General features: G+C 44.4%; 1 long non-coding RNA gene across 1 annotated transcript; it reads left to right on the forward strand.

Moving 5' to 3' along the window:
• The first annotated feature begins 9,143 nt into the window (after positions 1–9,143).
• Positions 9,144–16,127, forward strand: LOC102547177 (uncharacterized). The gene is made up of 2 exons (XR_015652313.1): positions 9,144–9,236; positions 15,752–16,127. It is a non-coding gene; the product is annotated as an uncharacterized LOC102547177 (long non-coding RNA).
• The last annotated feature ends 5,688 nt before the right edge of the window (positions 16,128–21,815 follow it).

Genomic DNA, 21,815 nt, shown 5'->3' on the forward strand with positions numbered 1-21,815 from the left:
ACGACTAACCTGGTCTACAGTGAGCTGCAGGCCAACCAGGGCTGCATAGTGAGACCCTAATCCCTTAACATGGCCAAGCGGGTTATGGCACTTGGTGCTCAATCTGATGAGTTCAATTCCCTGAACTCATACAAAAATGGAAGGAGAGAACCAACCTCAAAAAAAAAAAAAAAAAATGGTCCTCTGGCCACACTGTGGTGGCATGAGCACCCGCCCCCATCCATACACAGACACATACACATGAGTAATAATACATGTTTAAACGTAATGATAATGTTCTGGGAAGATACTTAAAGCTGTTTAAATATCACGTGCTTAGAATTTTTCTTAGTGTCCATCTTAGCTAAGACATTTTACTGTTGAATTTGCTGTTACTTATGAAGATTTTATTGTTTCTCATTCATCTGTATTTAATAATTGGTATTCTGTTCCAAAGCTTTTACCTCATTCCCTTGTTCAATAGTGTATGCTCATTTATTCTGTTGGTTGTAGTGCAGTAGGAAGCGTGTTGCTCAGTGAGCCCCACATGACTGAGGCGAGCTCCTTCAGCCTTGACGTTGCGTGCACCTTCACGTTCTGGCCCCACAGACTGTTCTGGGCCCACTCACAGCCTCCAAACCACAGCTCCCATTTCTCCACGGCATTCCTGTTTTCTTTTATCATATGAACCAGTGGGTTCTTGATGCTTTAAAGAATTATGTGCATGAGTGCATGTCTGTGCACCATATGTGTGCAGTGCCTCTGGAGGCCAGAAGAGGGCGCTGGATACCCTAGAACTAGAGTTACAGACAATATTGTGCCGCCATGTAGGTGTCGGATTAGAACCTGGGTCCACTGAGAGCAGTAAGTGCTCTTAACCACTGGGTCATCTCCAGTACATGTTGTGGCCTTCTTAAAACCTCACTATCCTTTTCTGCTTCTTCCTCACCTGTTTGTTTTTCTTTTCCTGTGTTTGTCATAGAGCAGTGGTTCTCAGCCTATGGGTAACAACTCCTTTAGGGGTCAAACAACTCTTTCACAGGGCTCATCTAGGACCATCAGAAAGCACAGAGATTTACATTGATTCACAGCAATAGCAAAATTACTGTTATGAAGTAGCAAAAAAGTAATTTTGTGTTGGGGTCAGCACTGTATAAAAGGGTCGCAGTGTTAGGAAGGTTGCAAAGCACTGTGCTAGAGACTCTTAAGTCAGTCAGTGCCCATCCCCTAGACCTCATTCCTATTGGATCCTCAGCTGTGGCCAGGGACAGCTGGCATCTAACTCAAAACTAGACCATTTTATGACTGAAAAACCTTCCCGATTGTAGGATGGGAGACAGAATAGATCCTTGGGCTCTGAAGAACTTGGGTTGTCACTCCCTTTAAGAGGCCAGACCCCATTGGTTGTGCTTGACTTGTCCAGTGCCTGAGTCCCTTCCTGCTTGCATCACTTGTTCTGGTATCGGTCTTTGTCACTAGAACACAAGCTCCAGGAGGACATGCTTACCGTCTGGCTTAATATTCACAGAGCCTGCCGTAGTCCAGCATGTAACAGATGCTCCAGAATATTTAGACGGGGACGCCCTAGGGCAGGACAGACTTGTTTATTTGCTCTGTATACTTAGACTTGTTAGGACGTGTAGCCAGGAGGTTGAGAACTGCACAAGCAGAGCAAGGTGACAGCAGACTACCTATGTAGGGCCCTGTCATACCTGGCTATGGTGCAAAAGAGAAATGGCTGAGCAGGATGTGCACAAACCTATAATCCCTGTAAGTCAGGATCGGGGCCTCTGGCAGGAGGAGTTTAAGGTATGTGGTGATTATTTCAGATTCAGAGTTAGTCAGTGAGAAGGAAAAACACTGCCTTAGGGGCTGAATTGATGGTTTGGTAGTGTAGAGTGCTGACTGCTCTTAGAGAGGATCTAGAGCCGGTTCCCAGCACCCACGGGGCAGCTCACAGCCCTCTGTAACAACAGTTCCAGGGGATCCAGTGCCTCCTGGCCTCTGGGCTCCTGCATTCGTGGTACACCTGATATACAGATAGCTGTAGGAAGATCAAACACAAACACAGTAAATAAAAAATGTTAATGATGCTCCTAAACCTCAAGATTATCTTAAGAAAAATCTCAAGAAATGAACAAAAAATATACAATAAAAGCTGAGCTTTAGGAGAAAAAAGATTTTTTAAAAAATTAGGGGGTTGGGGATTTAGCTCAGTGGTAGAGCGCTTGCCTAGGAAGCGCAAGGCCCTGGGTTCGGTCCCCAGCTCCGAAAAAAACCAAAAAAAAAAAAAATTAATTAAAAAAAATAAAAAATAAAAAATTAGAAGTGGTGACCCACTCTTAGAATCCCAGCTTTGTGGAGGCTGAAGCAGGCCGCTCTCTATGGATCAGCTAAAAGTGTTAAGTTAAAGCAGTAAAGTTTGCTGAAGCTGCCAAGGGAAAAGGGAGTCAAGAAAAGGCCAAAAATGAAAATACAGGATAAGGAGTAGGAAGTTACAGATAGTTCTGAGAGGAATTTCACAGCAACAAATAGGAAAATGGCAAATGATGGTTTTCTAGAAAACACTGAAGATGTAGTTTGATTGTGTTGTAGTAGAGGGTGTAAGTTAACCACAGAGCAATTGTTTAACCTGGTGTGAGGTTAAACATCACCACCACCCCCAAAAAATAACAAAAACTGGTTTGGTTTTTGGTGGCTGTGGACTTTTTGAGTATTTTTATTTTTTGAGATAGGATCTTTTGTGTAGAACAGGCTGGCCTTAAATCCACATAGGTCCACCTGCCTCTGCCCCCCACCACCCCGAAAAAAAGCATTTTAGCTAAACTCATGTGTGTGCTCATGTTGTGGGGAGAGTGTGCGCAAAGGTCAGGGGTCAGCCTCAGGTGTGTTCTGGGTAGCCATTCACCTTGGGTATTCTGTTAGTGCATCATACTTTATTAGTATTATCACATCTTTACGTAGTTTGTGTGTGGAGATGGGGAGGGCGTGTGTGCCATGCATGCATGTGGAGGTCTTGGAGCCAGGGCACCTTTACCTGCTAAGCCATCAGTTGGCTCATAGTGTGTGAGACAGGATTGCACTGGGTTGGAGGCTGAGCTAGCAACTCCCTTGCTGGTGCTGGGGTTACAAGCAAGCACACACTGAGCTTTTCATGTAGGTACTCATGTAGCAGGCCCTTTACCAATTAAGCCGTCTCCCCACCCCCATAGTTAAACTTTAGAATTGAAATATATATATTTCAGTTAGTTTCAGCGTGGCACGTCACCTGGGAAAACAGTCTCAATTAAGGAACAGCCTCCATTTGGTTGGCTGGTGGGCAAAAATGTAGGCATTTTTAACTGCCCAGTGTAACTTTTAATTTTTTTTCAAATCCTACTTTTACTGATGGTTTTTAAACGCTTTCACCTCCCTTGTAGCCCACCACCCAGCAGAAGTAGTGGAAAGAAAGGATTCTGGGGGAAGTGGACCTGTTTAGAAAAGGTTCTTTGGAGCAGCTCTCATCTGCATTGTCAGGAAATCAGCAGTCAGTTCACAGGTCAGCAGTGGCAGCTCGATGCGCTCGCAAACACTTCACAGATCAGATACACCAGCAGTCCAGTTCTGAAGTGTCGGGATAGCAACCATGAATCAGCAGTGGTAGCAGTACCTAGCAGAGACAGCCAGGCCTCAGCCTCAGCACACGTCAGCAGGAGGGACACCAGAAGGTCTTGGCTGTGCTTCTCTCAGCAAAGTGAAGGTCTGTGGAGATGCAAGAGACTAAGAAGTGTTTAGCTTTGTAAGCAAGCCAAGCTCAGCCTCCGTCACTGTTGAGTCCTTTGTATGCTTCCTTCAAACATCACATGTCCTCCACGGGTCTGGCCTCAACATGCGCATCCTTCTCAGCTGACTTCACTGCCAATCAGCCAGACTCCGTGGAAGCAGCAAGAAACTGACACACCACCAGAAGTTTTTTGGTGCATTTTTTCTCTATGGAGTCCCAACAAATGGAGCTCAACTACGCAATGTAAGGCAGACCAATACATGCGTGTCATTAGCGAAGAATGACACATCACATGTCTTCATCACGTCTTCATCAGTTCCTGATGGCTTCCCTCAGTGGACATCTGTATGCAAAGAGCCATGAACTCTACTCACCCAAGCTGCTTTTGTTTAGTGTTTTATCCTAACACAGAAAAGTAACTACAATGATATAGAGCAAACTAGAATACACCTGTGTGTGTGTGTGTGTGTGTGTTTTGTATGATATGTGTAGATACATGTAGCCATCACTGCCCCCCCCAATATTAAAGGATGAATTCTAAATGCTTTAGAACAATCTAAAAAAAAATCTGTTTTAGTGATACGTTCCTATAAAAATAGCACTTGGAGATACCTGTAGGAGGATCAAGAGTTCAGTCATCCTCAGTTATAAGTTCAAGGCCAGCCTGAACTATATGAGTCTTTGTCTTTTGAAAAGGTGGTGGTGGGGTCCATAGTAGCTCATTCTTGTAATCCCAACACTTGGAAGGTGGAGGCTGGAGGACCATCCCTGAATAGTGACTGTGAGGTCAACTTGATCTACATGAGACCCTATGGAATGAATAAATAAATTACACTCAGACTTGATAAGTCTGATCCAAGAAATCATCTGCGTCACCTCTGACTATAGGTACAAGTTCCACTAAGTAAGTTGAACTGTAGACACTGATCTCATAGCTGCGACCAGCGTCAGCAATACCATCAACTCAGCAAACGCTAGCTAATCCTCTGGAAGGAGACTAGCTGATCCACCTTTACAATTACTATTGAAGAGAATGCCCCCATTTTTAGAAAATATAAAGACAACTTGGGATCTTAGTTTACCGTGTACACTGAAGAGGAGAAGCTGCAGTTACTGTTGGGAAATCTGCAGGAAAGTGTACAGAGATTATATTATTTTTGCAACTTTTCTTTTAAGTTTACAATAACTTAAAGTTTTTAAGTGAAAGATAAAATATGTATCCATGTTTGATGAGTTCAAGAAAAAATATTTGTATATGATAGATCACTAAAATACTACTAAGTGTTTAACTTATAAATGCTCTCTCTCAAGACTGAAGCTAGGGGAGAATACCAAATGGGGACAAATTTTGGAAAGTAAATGATCTTGTTCTGATACACAATTGTGTATTTAGAAAACCCAGAACTTATTAGCATTAAAGATACTTGGTGAGTGACTAAATAAAAGCTTAATATACCAAAAAACCTCTTTATTGTACATTGTATTGGTTACTTTTTTGTTGCTGAGATAAAATACCTCAAGCAGGGCAGCTGCACAGACACTGCTCTCTATACTGTGAGAATCTACTTTCTTATTGATAACTCCGAGTTATTACTATGTTTCATCTGAGCTGCTCTTAACTCCAATTGACCAACCCTCAAGGCCATGTTCTCTTGACTCCTAATCCATGGCAACTTCTCCTTCCTCCCCCTCACTCTTCTTCTCCCCCCTTGTGGTGGTTCTCCAACCCCAAGCTGATGAAACCTAAACCCCACTACGTCTCTTCTTCCCAGCTATTGGCTGTTGGCATCTTTATTTACCAATCAGAAATAACTTGGGGGCAGGATCACTTAGTGTCTTATATGAGGACTCTCTCTGGGCAGCCAGCCTTGGGATCCAGTATTAGCATTAGAATACAAGTAGCATTAGGCCAACCCACTACCTGAGTCCATCACCATCACTGCCAGGAATGGTGAAAGGAGGCAGGCGTTGGGACCCACTGGAGGTGAGGGGTCACATCTTCAACCATAAGCAGGAAGCAGAGGATGAACTTGGGATGATGAGAGGCTTTTAAACCTCAGACTATGTCCCCAGTGATGCATTTCCTCCAGCAAGGCCACACCAAGTATTCAGATTATCTAGAACATAGGGGACATGTCATCCTGACCACCACAATCAGTTACAAGTGATGAGAACAGGAAATGTTCTCAGTTGCACTGGACAGGTGGGTGTATTACTCAGGCATTCACAGACCTCGGCAAAAGGGGGAGGCAGCTAGGCATCTGAGGGACACGTTTTGAACCATGTTAGTGTGCTACCCATTCAATATAAAGTCATGAAACTTCACAAGAGGTCAAGAAGCTGCACAAGATGCGGTGAAAACAGCTGGGCGTGTAGCTCAGCTGGTGGTGCGACTGCTTGGCATGTGTGGGTCCCTGGGCTGTTGTCAGCTCCAGGATGAACAAGTTCTGGGCTACCCTGGGCTTCGGGGGCAGATCCTGTCACCCAAAAATATTTTTTAGATGGAGATAAAAATCAGGCTGATTCTTGTCACGGAGGTAGCCTGCAGCAGTTAAAATTTGCAAACCTTGGAGAGGAGAAAATCTGACTTCTGAGCTCCCACATTTATTAGATTAAATTGTCCCGTTTTAATTTTTAAAAAAAGGCAAAGCAGGGGGAGATTTTGTCCTATTTGAAGGAAGGAAAAAAGACAACAGAAGCTGTCTCTGAAATGTATAGTACCAAGTCCAAGTCCTTTTGGTTTTGGTTTTGATTTTGAGAAGTAGCCCTGATTAGCCTTGTGAACTTATTTCATAGCCCAGGGTGTCCTCAAACTTGAAATAGTACTGCTTCTAGCTCAACTTTCCCTATGCTGGGGTCCTTTTAATTTTTTTATTATATGTATGAGTGTTTTGCCTGCATGTATGTATGTGCTCCACATGCAAGCCTTGTGCTCACAGAAGCAGAATAAAGTATCAGGTCCACTGGAATTAAGGTTGCAGAAGATTGTGTACTGCCTTGTGGGTGGTGGAACTTGAACCTGGGTCTTCTGCAAGGACAGTAAACATTTAATCCCTGAACCATCTCTTCAGTCCTAATTTTGGGATTTTAAGCATGCACCACCATGCCTAGTTAGTAAAAATCTTAATAGCTGACTTTAAGGTTCTCATAGAACCACCACCCCCCCAAATGGATAGTTTAAAACTGTGAACAAAATATAAATATCAGGGTAGGAGGGTAACTCAGAAGTAAAGTGCCTGCCTAGCATGAATAAAGCCTTGGATTTGACCTCCAACACACTCATACACACATGCACACACATACACACACACAAACGCACACGCAAATGTGCACAGGAGTTCAAGGTAACACATGCCTGTAATCCCAGTAGCCAAGAGGCTGAGGCAGGAAGGTCAACATCTCCTATGAACTCTGATGCCTGAAATACTCAACAAAAGACTAGCAAATCAAATTCAGTAGCACATTAGAAGGATCACATGATGTCATAAGCAGGATTTCTCCCTGGAGTGCAAGAGTAACTCACAGGAGAAAAATCTGTCAGTGCACTACACCACACTGACAGGGTAGAGGGGACAAATCCACATGAACCTCTTACTTCCAATAGAAAAAGAACTGACGAAATGTAATGTTTTCTCTTGATGTTAAAAAAAAAGTTTGAAGAAAAAATATGGAGTCTGGAGAGGTGGCTCAGTAGTTAGGAGCACCTCCGGCTCTACCAGAGGACCAAGGTTCAGTTTCCAGCGCCTATGTGGCAGCTTACAGCTGTCTGTCAACCTGTTCTAGGGGATCTGACTCCCTCTTCTGGTCTTCACGGGCACCAGGCACAAATGGGATACAAACACATACCTGCATGCACACACACATAAATGTATCAATATATAATATATTTATAAAGAATTAAAGAGTCTGGAGATCCAAGTTTAGTTCCCCAACGCCCAGGTTGGATATTTCACAATCACTTGTCTATAATTCCAACTTCAGGAATCCAGCAATTCAAAATAAAAGATTTTTAAAGAAGGAAGGAGGGAAAAAGAGAAGATGGCCATTTTAAGGGCTGGAGACATAGTTAATGTTAGTGCACTGGCTTAGAGTGTATGAGATGTCAGTATCCTGAATCCCTAGCACCAATAAACCAACCATCAATTAATCAATTAGTCAGTTGCCTGCCAGAGCAGATCCAATGCTTCTTCAGACTGCATGTTCTCTGCCCCTGCCATTGTCCTCAGACAGCAGACTCCAGCTCACATGGTGTTTCTAGGCCTCCAGCCTCTGACTGGGCTTCTTCATTGGTCCTTTTTGCTCTGAGGCTTCCAAATTCCTCAGCCACGCAGCTACTGGTTTTCCTAGATCTCTGGCTTGCAGATGGCTGTTGTGGGACTACCCAGTCTCTGATTGTGTAAGTCAATCTAATAAGCCCCCTTTATAATTATATATCGATTCTATTGGCTCTTCTCCTCCATTACAGTAACCATAGCAACAATAAACGCTATATCCAAATCCAGTCTTCACTATGTTTCCTAGTTTTCCCACTCTGCTAGTCAGCAAAGGGCCATACCCATATCTAGACATAATTACTGTTACGGCATCTGCTGCCCACAAACGGTGTCCCATGTTAAATCAAAACTTAGGAATTACAATTCAAAAGGATAAAAATAATATTGGAACAACTGGATATCCATGTGCAAAGAAATAAACTTGATCTGTTTCTTACAACATACACAAAAATTAACACAACACAGATGAAAGGCCTAAGTGTAAGATTGAAGATGTAGCTGGGTGGGGTTGGCACATGCCTTTAGCCCACGTTCAGGACGCAGAGGCAGACAGATCTCTGTTTTTCTGAGTTTGAGGGCAGCCTGGTCTACAGATTGAGTTTCAGAATAGCCAGGATTACACAGAGAAACCCTGTCTCAGAAAAACAAAAACAAAACCAACAACAACAAAGAAAGAATATTAGTATTTTTCCAGGACTTGTTGGCCAACCAGGCTAGTACAGGTTGTAGTATGAAACCCTGTCTCAAAAATGAGGCAGAGTGCAGCAATTAAGAAATACAACCGACATCACCTTCAGGCCTTCATAAGCACCTACATACACACTAGTGTCTTTGCCTCTCATGGGCTCAGATGTTTGGTCCCCAGTTGGTGGAATTGTTTGGGAAGGATTAGAAGGTGTAGCCTTGTTAAAGAAGGTGTGTCCGCTGAGGTATCAAAAGCTCATGACAGTCCATTTTCCTAACATGCTCTCTCTCTCTCTCTCTCTCTCTCTCTCTCTCTCTCTCTCTTCTTCTTCTTCTTCTTCTTCTTCTTCTTCTTCTTCTTCTTCTTCTTCTTCTTCTTCTTCCCTCCCTCCCTCCCTCCCTCCCTCCTCCCCTCCTTCCCTCCTTCTCCCTCCAACCTGAAGAACAGGACATAAACTCACAGCTACTGTTCCCGTGCCATACTGTCCTGCTGCCACAGTTCCACCATGATGGTCATGGATTCACCCTCTGGAACTGTAAGTAAGCCCCCAGTGTCTACGTCATGGTATCTCTTCACAGCAATAGAAAAGTAACTAAGACACACACTCAAATACAAAGCTATATACACAAAGGTACAGAAAGACATGCAAGGACAACCACCACCTACAAAAATATACTACAACATCACGATGCCTGAGAGAAATGTAAATCAAATGCAAAATCAAAACCAAAATGCAAATGATGTAACGAATATAATCCTATTCACACTCATTAAGAAAACTCTAATATTTAAAGTAAACCATAAAGAATAACCATTGAAAAGAATCTAAACCTTGGGCTCTATCCTCTTGCTCCTAATCCTCTCTCTCCATCTCGCCCATCCCCGTCCACATGCTCATGGTGGGCCTCTACTCCTCCTCTCTCTCTCTATCTCTCTGCCTTTCTCTGTCTCTACCCTTTCAAACCCCCATGCCCTGATAAACTCTATTCTATACTAAAAAAAAATAATCTAGACATTGAAATCCTAATTATTACTGGTGGAGATGTAAGAGAGTGCAGGCATTCAAACGAAAACTTCTACGTGACTTAGAACATCAGGTCTTAGAAACAGTCCACAAGCTTATTAACTGAGTACAGAGTGTAGCATATCTGTGCCATGAGCACTATGCACACATAGTGGACACATGCTACAACTCCTGCTGGGTGAAAGAAAGCAGACACAGAAGAGGACATATTCCATGATTCCATTTGTATAAAACACCCAGAAGAGACACAGAGGGTGGGTTAGTGGTTGCCAGGTGCCAGCAAATGGGAAGAATGAGAAGCAGTAGCTAACGGATGTAGGAACTTCTGGACCTAGATAGAAATATTGTCCTGCCACACGGTGAATGCAGGAAATAATTTTAAGTAATGGTGGTGCTTTGAACAAAAACAGCCCCATGGGGAGTGACTTTTAGGGGGTGTGGCCTTGTAGAAGGAAGTGTGTCATGGAGGGGCTGGGCTTTGAGGTCTCAAATGCTTAAGCCAGACCTAGTGTTTTAGTCTCTTCCTGCTGCCTGATCATCCAGATGTAGCACTCTCAACTACCTCTCCATCGCCATGAGTGCCTGGACACTGCCAAGCTTCCCCTCCATGGCTGTGATGGACTAAACCTCTCAAGCTGTAAGCCAGTTGCAATTAAATGTTTTCCATTGTAAGAGTTAGCGTGGCCATGGGGTCTCTTTACAGCAATAGAAACCAGGGGCCAGGGGCCTGGCCTTTCAACTCAGAGAGCACTGCCTCCTCTGCTGACCAGGTGCTAGGATTAAAGGTTTGTGCCACCACCAATGGCCAGTGGAATACATTTTAGAGCGGCCTAAACGGCAAGTGTTTGTGTTTGTATGTATATGTATGTGAACCATAATTGTTGAAAGATGTAGTTTTCATGACCTTAGACTAGGCCAGCGATGTCTTAGATATGAATATCAAAAGCATGGAGGCAGGTTCTCCCACCAGCCACACAAATTCTGCTGAGTCTTCTCCTACTCTTCTGTCTCCCTCTTTCTCTCTCTGATCATGACCAGAACTTAAGCATGTGTTTCTGGAACTTTGGACCACCTTGCTCCTTTCCTAAAGTCCCCCTCCCTCCCACAGGCTGCCTAGTCACCTGTGGCTGACTCCATGCCAGCTTGACTCTGTTGCTGTAGCGTTTATGTCTTCTCTTCCCCATTCTCCTCCTACAGGCAGCCGCTAAGATTTACACTTTGCCTACCCTGGGGTTTATCTTTTAAATGCTAATAAAATTGTCTCAAGCTTTGGACTAAAATGAAAGGAGGAGGAAGAGGAGAAGGAAGAGGAGGAAGAGGAGGGGAAGGGGGAGAATGGAGGGGCTGGAGAGATGGCTCAGTGGTTAAGAGCACTGACTGCTCTCCCAGAGGTCCTGAGTTCAATTCCCAGCAACCACATGGTGGCTCACAACCATCTGTAATGGGATCTGATGCCCCCTTCTGGTGTGTCTGAAGACACTAGAGTGTATTCATATACATAAAATAAATTAATCTTTAAAAAAGAAGGAGGAGGAGGGAGAGGAGGAAGAGGAGATATCAAGGATATGTGGTGTAGCTCGTTGGTAGAGTGATTTTGCACAAAGCCTGGGTTTGATATAAATAGGCACAGGGGTGCTTTCCTGTAATCACAGCACTGAGGTGGAGGGAAGAGGATCAGAAGTTCAAGGTCATCCTCTAAACAGTGGTTCTCAACCTTCCTAACACTGCAACCCTTTAATACAGTCCCTTATGTTGTGGTGATCCCAACCACAAACTTATTTTGTTACTACTTCATAACTATAATTTTGCTGCTGTTAGTAAATGTCTGACATGCAGAATATCTGATTTGTCAGCCCTGTGAAAGGATTATTCGACCACCACAAAGGACTCCCCAAAGTCTTGACCCACAGTTTGAGAACTGATACTCTTCAACACAGTGAGGGCAAACAGCCTGTGATACAAGAAAATATAAACACACACACACACACACACACACACACACACACACACACTTTTTTTTTTTACGGAAAGAAATCAGACTTCATCAAAATTTAAAAATTTGGGCCACAGAGAATAGTCACCAATTAAGAGTGGGGGGGGGGGGACTAGAGAGATGGTTCAGGGGTTAAGAGCACTGGCTGCTCTTCCAGAGGTCCTGAGTTCAAATCCCAGCAACCACATCGTGGCTCACAACCATCTGCAATGGGATCTGATGCCCTCTTCTGGTGTGTCTGAAGACAGTGACAATGTACTCATATACACAAAATAAATAAATCTTAAAAAAAAAACTAAAAGAGGGGTTGGGGATTTAGCTCAGTGGTAGAGTGCTTGCCTAGCAAACGCAAGGCCCTGGGTTAGGTCCTCAGCTCCGAAAAAAAGAGAAAAAAAATGAGGGGGTGGGGCCCGCTGGAGGGATGGCTCAGTGGTTAAGAGCACTGACTGCTCTTCCAGAGGTCCTGAGTTCAATTCCCAGCAACCACATGGTGGCTCACAACCATCTGTAATGGGATCTGATGCCCTCTTTGGTTGTGTCTGAAGACAGCGACACTGTACTCATTTAAAGTAAATAAATCTTTAAAAAATAAAAAATAAATAAAGTGGTGGCTGCTCTTCAGTTCAGTTCCTAGCAACATCAGGTGGCTCATAAACACCTGTAAACACCAGTTCCAGGGGATCTGACGCCCTCTTCTGGACTCTTTAAATACCTGAACACACATGTCATAAATCTATACATACACATACAAATACACATACTCATTTGTAAAGAATTCTCTCCAAGACAGTAGGAGTATAGTTCAGTTGGCAGAGTGCCTGCCTTATCTAGGCAGCATAAGACCATATCTCAAAATATTAAATAAAAGATAGCCTTATGAAGAAAGTGAGCCTGTATAACAAAGACATGTGCTCCACTATGTTCATAGCAGCCTTATTTATAATAGCCAGAAGCTGGAAAGAACCCAGATGCCCTTCAACAGAGGAATGGATACAGAAAATGTGGTACATCTATACAATGGAATATTACTCAGCTATCAAAAACAATGTCTTCATCAAATTCATAGATAAATGGATGGAACTGGAAAATATCATCCTGAGTGAGGTAACCCAATCACAGAAAAACACACATGGTATGTATTCATTGATAAGTGGATATTAGCCCAAATGCTCGAATTACCCTGGATGCACAGAACACATGAAACTCAAGAAGGATGACCAAAATGCAAATGCTTCACTTCTTCTTTAAAAGGGGAACAAAAATATCTATAGGAGGAAATAGGGAGGCAAAGTTTAGAGCAGAGACTGAAGGAACAGCCATTCAGAGCCTGCCCCACATGTGGCCCATATATGTACAACCACCAAAATTAGATAAGATGGATGAAGCTAAGAAGTGCAGGCTGACAGGAACCGGATATAGCTCTCCTGAGAGACACAGCCAGAACATGTCAAATACAGAGGCAAATGCTAGCAGCAAACCACTGAACTGAGAACGGGACTCCCGTTGAAGGAATCAGAGAAAGAACTGAAAGAGCTTGAAGAGGTTTGAGACCCCATATGAACAACAATGCCAACCAATCAGAGCTTCCAGGGACTAAGCCATTACCCAAAGACTGTACATGGACTGACCCATGGCCCCAGCTGCATAGATAGCAGAGGATGGCCTTGTTGGGACACCAGTGGTTCTGCCAAGGTTGGACCCCCAGTGTAGGGGATTGTTAGGGGGAAATGGTAATGGGGGGTGGATGGGGTGGAAAACACTCATAGAATGGGAGGGGAGGGGTTAGGGGGCTGATGGACAGGAAACCAGGAAAGGAAATGACATTTGAAATGTAAATAAAAATACCCTATCTCTAATTCCAGCATTCAAATAGCAGGGGCAGAAGGATCTTTGTGAGTTCGAGGCCAGCCTGGTCTACCTAGTGAATTCCAGGACAGCCAGAGCTATATAGTGAGACCCTGTCTCAAAAACAAAAACAAAAACAAAAACAAAAACAAAAGTGATAATCAGCCATTGAAAGAAATATCTAAAACAGCATATTTACTGAAAGAAATTATGACTCAACAATAAAAGCACAACCTGACTTTTAAAACGAACAAAGGGTCTGAATACACTTTATCCGAAGAAGATAAATGGCAATAAACGCAGGAAATGTGCTTAAGGTTTAGCCTAAGGGAACTGCAATTTGAAACCACAGCGAGAAGACAGACATAGTGTTCCATGCCTGTAAGTCCAGCATTCGGAAGGCGGAAGCAGATGGATCAGAAGCTGAAAACTGGAGAGAGGAAGGCTCAGCAGTTAAGAGCACTGGCTGCTCTTCCAGGGGTCCTGAGTTCAATCCCCAGCACTCATCATTGTCTGTAACTGTAGTCTCATGAGACCCAGTGCCCTCTTCTGGTGTGTCTACATGCAGACAAATACCCATATGCATAAAATACATAAACAAATAAGTCTCTTATAAAAAAAGATTTCTTTAGCAGTGTCCTTGACTACACAGTGAGTTCAAGGCCAGCCTGGAATACTTGAGAACCTGTCTTAGTCATCAACAGCAAATCACAATGAGATATTGTAATGGTTAATCTTGCTTGTCAATTTGATTGGAATGAAAAGGACCTAGGAGATTTCTAAAGCTCACCTCTGTGTATGTCAGCCCAGAGAGAAGAAAGAATGATAGAAAGGGAGGAAGGGTTAGGGAGGGAAGGAAGGAGGGAGAGAAGGAGGGAGGGTTATGGAGGAAGGAAGGAGGGAGAGAAGGAGGGAGGGAGGGAAAAGGGAGGGAAGGAGAGAGGAAGGGAGGGAGAATTAGGGAGAGAGAGAAGGAGGGTTAGGGAGAGAGAGGGAGGGTTAGGGAGGGAAGGAGGGTTAGGAAGGGAGAGAGGGAGGGAAGATTAGGGAGAGAGGGGGGAGGGTTAGAGATGGAGAGAGGGAGGGTAACGGAGCATTAGGGAGGGGAGGGGAAGATACTATGATGCTGGAATTTGGTGTGTTTGATGAAGTTTGCCAATTGGATGGAGTGAGTCAATGATTTGACAGACTAACTGTATCAAGCTGCAGTCTTTTTTGAAATAAAATATTTTTAATAATTCTTTGGGAATTTTATGCAGTGTGTCTTGATCATATTCGCCCTTAGTTCCTTCCAGACCCACCCTCCCATTTTATCTCCTCTTTTTCCCTTTTAGTTAATAGTCCACGGACTCCAGGGTGTGCTGTCCACATGTAGGGTCATCCATTTGAGTGTGACTGGTCTCTCAGCAGCCATACCCTCCCTCGGAAGCCATCGAGTGCTCCTCAGTTAGGGATGGGGACTTAGACATCCCATCTCATTTCATGCTACCACATTTACTGGCTTGATCTTGTTCAGGTCTAGTTCAGGCAACCATGGCCACTGTGAGTTCATGAGTGTCCCCGCCCTGTGGTGCCGGAAGACAAGCTTTGTTCTAGTCCACCCCAATCTTACAGTCCTGCTTCCTTTGCACCCCAGACAGTCCCTGAGCCTTGGGAGGATGAAGCCACGATAGTTTTACTGAATCAATTCAAATATAAAAAAGGTTAAAAAAATCAAGGAGCAGGGAGTTGACAGAGTGTCTGCTGCCTGCAATTATTGCTAGAACGGACACATGGAGTCTCGCTCTCCAGTTACTGTGCCTACATCCACAGACTCGGTCTCACTCCGCTTGTTCGAGGAAATCACTATATAGCCCTGCCTGGCCTGAATTTGCTATGTAGACCTGACTGGCCTTGAACTCAAAGAGATCTGCCCACTGCTGCTAGAGTTAAGAGCGTGTGTCACAGGCTGGAGAGGGGCTAAGTGTTAAAGAGCACTCGTTAAAGGACCTGGGTTCAATTCCCAGAAGCCACATGGCAACTCACAACCATCCATAACTCCAGTTCCAGAGGATCCAATGCCCTCTGCTGACCTCCTTGGGTACCAAACACACAGATGGTCCACATACTTACACATAAAATAATAAAATAAATCTTTGAAAAAGTGTGTGCTATCATGCCTGCAATGTTCTGACTTTGTCATCCACAGGTTCCTTAGCTTACTCGGTGCATGGATGGCTAATACAAGATCAACCATCAGCTCCACTTCTGAGGCAAGTCCAGAAAGCAAGTTCCTGGTTCCTGAGACAAGAATGTTCCCTAACTTAGAAGTGGCCTCAAATGCCAGCAAAGAGTAACTGTTGGGGCTGGAAGGGTGGCTCAGTGGCTAAGAGCACGTGCGGAGGATCAGGGTTTGGTTCACAGCACCAGCATGGCAGCCCACAACTGACTATTGCTACTGGGCCAGGGGACAAATGCCCTCTTCTGGCCTCTTTTGGTTCCTGCATACACGTGGTGCACAGAAACGCAGGCAAATGCACACACATATTAAAGAAGTCTTTCTTTTTTAAAAGAGGAATAATAAATGTCAACTCTTCCATTCCATTGGGCCAAAGCTCTCAGGTGCTGAGAGGTCATCTTCCCTCATTCCTCCAGATTGTCTCGGACATCTCCATTTCACCTGCCAGGCTGTCTTCAGTTCCTAACCCACGCTTCACTCTAGCATGGGGCAAGGGATTTGAGTCTAGCTAATCTATAAAACATGTGACTCTGTGACTCGTGTGACTCTGGATCATTCTCCTGAAGCAACCTCAGATTTCAGCCCAGGAGAGAGTTCCTTACCAAAACCACACATGGTCCTGTTGTTTTCCCTGGCCCTCCCCCTTCTTTTTCCCCTCCCCACTGTGTCTTGTTACACACCCCAAGATGGCCTTAAGCCCATGTTGTAGTCAATGTTCTATTGCCGTGAAGACACATCGTGGCCATGGCAACTCTTATAAAAGGCATGTAACTGGGTCTGGCTCACAGTTCAGAGGTTGGTCTATTACCATCACAGCAGGGAGCATGGCAGCATGAAGAGAGACATGGTGCTGGGGAAGTAGCTGAGAGGTCTCCATCCTGGTCTGTAGGCAGAAGAACAGACTCTGGACCTGGCATGAGCATCTAAAACCCCAAAGCCCACCCCAGTGACATGCTTCCTCCAACAAGCCACACCTCCTAATCCTTCTAATCCTTTCAAACAGTTCCACTCCCTGGTGACTAAACATTCAAATATATGAGCCTATGGGGCCCAATCTTATCCAGACCACCACAGCACATGAACCTTCTGCTTCCTTCAACCTCACAGTGCCAGTTTGCTTCTCCTTCTCTTCAAGGACTCTTCTTAGGTTTCCACAAAGTGCACTCAAATATTTTGCCATTTTCCACTTTAATCCTTGAAGTTGCCCAAATGACAGCCTGCAGTACTGTCCTAGCTGCTGCTTTGTCTCCTGACAGGGATGGCTCATTTCCTAGCTCTGATGGAGGGACCTCACTGCATCCCATCCACAACATCAACGGAGTCAGTTCCATGTTTCAGGTTCTGCCATTTGCTTCCCTGTACGACACAGCAACTCTTTATTTGAATTTGTTGGTTTGGAAGTGACAGAAATCCAACTTGAACTAGATTAAGCATAGATAAGAATGTGTAAGGTAATAAAAGCCAATAAATGGCTAGACAACTAATTGGAAGAGTAAAAATGTCTGAGGAAGGGCCAGTGAGCCTGCTTTAGTGAGTAAGGGTGCTTGCAGCCACCAGGCCTGATGACTGAATTTGATCCACAGGACTTGAATTATAGAAGAATATCTTCTGAACTACACATACACACATGTACATACACACGTACATACACATACACACAAGTATACACATATATACATGTACACATACCACACACGTGTACATATATACATGCATGTACACACACACACACACACACACACATATACCCACAGATACACACAAATGTATGTGGCTGAGCGTAGTGTCATTCATACACCTTTAATCCCAGTAGTCAGGAGGCAGAGGCAGTTGATCTTTGTTTGAGGTCAGGCTGAACTATATATGAACTCCGAGGATTCCAGAGCTATATAATGAGAACCCATCTCAAAATAAATAAATAATATTTTATTTTTTAAATTCATATAACAATAAATGGTAAGAGAGAACTTTCTTGATCTACCTTTGCCAAGACCCACACTTGGACCAATTCTGAGGACAGAATTATATAATTATATAATGGATAACCATGTGGGGAGAGGGGACTGTTCCTAATTTCCAAGAGGAAGAGTTGTGCTGGGATGGCTGCTTTCTAGTTGTCCGCTGTGGAAGCCCTTAGATAGGTCTCTTTCTTCAAACTACAGCCCAGGGAAGTTCATCAATCTGTGGTGTGCTGGCGGATCCTGGAAACCTGAGGAGGTGCGTCTGGTCAGAGGGAGGGGATCACTGGGGCATGACTTTGAAGGCTTCACAGGTCCCCAGTCCTGTCTTCACTGTTTATGGCCTACCTTAAGGTAAACAGCTGTCAGGGTTGGGGATTTAGCTCAGTGGTAGAGCGCTTGCCTAGCAACCACAAGGCCCTGGGTTCGGTCCCCAGCTCCGGAAAAAAAAAAAAAAAAAAAAAGACTCACATCCACAGCTTATCCATCTACTTATACTTCTGTAGGATACGCTAAGGAGAAAGATCATAAGGTAAACAGCTGTCTCTTCTACACACTCACTACTGCCTTGATGTTCTGCCTCAACACGAGCCCAGACTCACTGCGGTCAAGGTCTCTGGGCTGAAATTTCTGAATTCATGAATTAAATTCTTTTGCCCTTAAGTGTCTTTCTGGTCACAGACAACAATAAAGAAAAAGAAAAAAGTCTTTGTGGTAGTTCACACCTTAAATCCTGGCACTTGGAGGCAGAAACAGGAGGATCTCTGTGAGTTTGAGGCTAGCCTGGTCTACAGAGCAAGTTCCAGGACAGCCAGGGCTACACGATGAGACAGAAGGAGGAAGAGGAGGAGGAACACAACAGAATAAAAACCTTTGTGGGTTTTTTTTTCTACAACCCCTTTCTAAAAATCTCTAGAGCTTATGTCATAGTCTAGACTGGTGTCTTAGTGTTCTATTGCTGTGAAGAGACACCATGACCACAGCAACTCTTACAAAAGAAACAATGTAACTGGGGCTGGCTTACAGTTTAAGAGGTTTAATCCATTATTATCATGCTGAAGATGGTGGTGACACCCAAGCAGACACGTTGCTGGAGACGTATCTGAGAGTCCTTCAAGCAGCAGGAAGAGAGGGACTCTGGGCTTGGAATGAACGTTTGAAACCTCAAAACCCACCCCCAGTGACACACTTCCTCCAACAAGGCCACACCTCCTAGTCCTTTCAAATAGTAACACTCCCTGGTAACCAAGTATTTGGATCTATGACCTTGTTTGGGAGGGTGGGGAGGGTGTATTCTCATTCAAGCCACAACTGGGATGTTGCCCATCCAAATTCTAACTAGGCCTGAGCATGCTTAGCCTCTGAGATCAGGCATGTTCATGGTGGTATGGCATAGACTAGACAGAGATACCTGACTCCACTGAGCTTCTAATTACACTTGGATACTGAAGATACTGAGATCATTGCCTCAAAATAGAGAAGATGCATTGCAGTAGCAGGAAGGATCCCTGTGGAGGTGATACTCAGCCCAGGAGATCTTGCCTGAGAGGATTGAGAGTGAAGATCAGTCTCCTCTCTGAAAATGGGGCAGCTGGCCAGGCTGTGGTGGCACATGCCTTTAATCCCAGCACTCAGGAGGCAGAAGCAAGTGGATCTCTGTGAGTTTGAGACCAGCCTGTACTACAGAGCTAGTTCCAGGACAGCCAAGGCTGTACAAAAATAACCCTGCATAAACAAACAAACAAACAAACAATGGGGTGACCAAGACAGTACCTCCTGGGAATCCCCCCATGCTGGGTAGAGGCCTCCCCAGGAGTTTTTCTCCTGACTCTCCTGCTGGCTAGCATCAGTGGATATATTAGTGTAGAGGAGAGTACATGGTGGAGTTCACAGTGTGCACTCTGCAAGGCTCCTCTCAACATCCTGTTCTCTCTGGATCCTCCCACCCTGCCACAGTCCCATTATCTTCTTTTGAATTCCTCCCACAGACTTCTCCCCTAAGCTTAGTCTCTTCACCTGCAGGGGTCACACCGGGTAATTCTTCAGGACCCTGATAATGTTGTGCTAGAAGCTAATTTAATTAATGTTTACACATCAAACACTATTTGTGATGGCAATTATTGGTTGTCAACTTGACTACATCAGGAATTGACCAAAACTCAAGCAGCTGGATACACCTTGAGGGATTTTTCTTCAACTGTTTGAGGTGGGAAGACCCAGCTTTAATCTGAGCCACACGTTCTGGTGGCAGCCTACAGAAAGGACATAAAAGAAGGAAGCCTTTTCATTCAGGAAGAACATCTCTGAACAAAAAGGTTCGTGTGCGTATGAAGCTATGAAGAAAAGCAAGGGGCTGGAGAGATGGCTCAGCAGTTAAGAGCACTGACTGCTCTTCGAAAGATCCTGAGTTCAAATCCCAGCAACCACATGGTGGCTCACAACCATCTGTAATGGGATCTGATGCCCTCTTCTGGTGTGTCTGAAGATAGCTGCAGTGTACTTACATGAATATAATCTTTAAAAAAGAAAGAAAGAAAAGAAAAGCAAGATAAAAGGGGATATGCTGAACCACTGGCACCCGGGGGGGGGGACCTCTGGGGGTCAGAGTGAGGACTTGAGTTTGATCATGGAAAGCCATAGAAGGACCTAAGAGAGTACTGATTCTGTCACATTGTAACTCCTTGGCCCCTCAGATACAAATATGTGTCCAAGTGAGACTGCACAACACCCATCAGAGGAAAACTTGTCAAGCAGTTAAACCATCAGGTCTCAATCGTTACAATCTAAAAAGTAAGGAGAAATATAGAAAACAAGTGTTTGTGAGGATGGGGAAAAACTGGAGCCCTCAGGAACTGATGGTTTGGATGTTGTCTCAGTCAGGGTTTCTATTCCTGCACAGACATCATGACCGAGAAGCAGGTGGGGAGGAAAGGGTTTATTCAGCTCACACTTCCACATTGCTGTTCATCACCAAAGGAAGTCAGGACTGGAACTCAAGCAGGTCAGGAAGCAGGAGCTGATGTGGAGGCCGTGGAGGGATGTTACTTACTGGCTTGCTTCCCCTGGCTTGTTCAGCTTGCTTTCTTTTTTTTTTTTTTTTTTTTTGGTTCTTTTTTTTCGGAGCTGGGGACCGAACCCAGGGCCTTGCGCTTCCTAGGCAAGCGCTCTACCACTGAGCTAAATCCCCAGCCCCTCAGCTTGCTTTCTTATAGAACCCAAGACCACCAGCCCAGGAATGGTACCACCCACAAGGGGCCCTTCCCTCTTGATCAGTAGTTGAAAAAATGACTTACAGCTGGGTCTCATAGAGGCATTTCCTCAACTGAGGCTCCTTTCTCTGTGATAACTCTTGTGTCATGTTGATACACAAAACCAGCCAGTACAGGTGTAAATGGCACAGCAATTCTTAAAAAGTGGTAACACGGGCTGGAGAGATGGCTCAGCGGTTAAGAGCACTGACTGCTCTTCCAGAGGTCCTGAGTTCAAATCCCAGCAACCACATGGTGGCTCACAACCATCTGTAATGAGATCTGATGCCCTCTTCTGGTGTGTCGGAAGACAGCTACAGTGTACTTATATATAATATAATAAAAAAATAAATCTTAAAAAAAAAAAAGTGGTAACACTGCAGGAGCCGCAGAGAGGCTCAGTGGTTATGAGCTCTTATCGCTCTTACAAGGAATCCAGTTTGGTTCTCATTCCCACATGGTAGTTAACTCTAGTTCTAGGGGATCTGATGCCCTCTTCTGGTATCCAAGGGCATCAACCATCTACCTGTTGCACAAACATCCAGGAAAAATACTCATAGCCATAAAAAAATAAATAAATAAACCTATAAAAAATTAAGTAAAGCCAGGCCAAGCAACACAACACCTTTAATCCCAGCACTCAGAAGCAGAGGCAGGCAGATGTCTGTGTCTTCGAGGCCAGCCTGGTCTGCAGGGAAAGTTCTAGGACAGCCAGGGATACACAGAGAAAACTTGTCTCAGAAAAAAGAAAAGAGGGCTGGAGAGATGGCTTAGCAGTTAAAGAGCACTGACTGCTCTTCCAGAGGCCCTGAGTTCAATTCCCAGCAA

The sequence above is a fragment of the Rattus norvegicus genome, chromosome 1 (assembly GCF_021556685.1).
Source record: "Rattus norvegicus strain SHRSP/BbbUtx chromosome 1, alternate assembly SHRSP_T2T, whole genome shotgun sequence".
Classification (NCBI taxonomy): domain Eukaryota; kingdom Metazoa; phylum Chordata; class Mammalia; order Rodentia; family Muridae; genus Rattus; species Rattus norvegicus.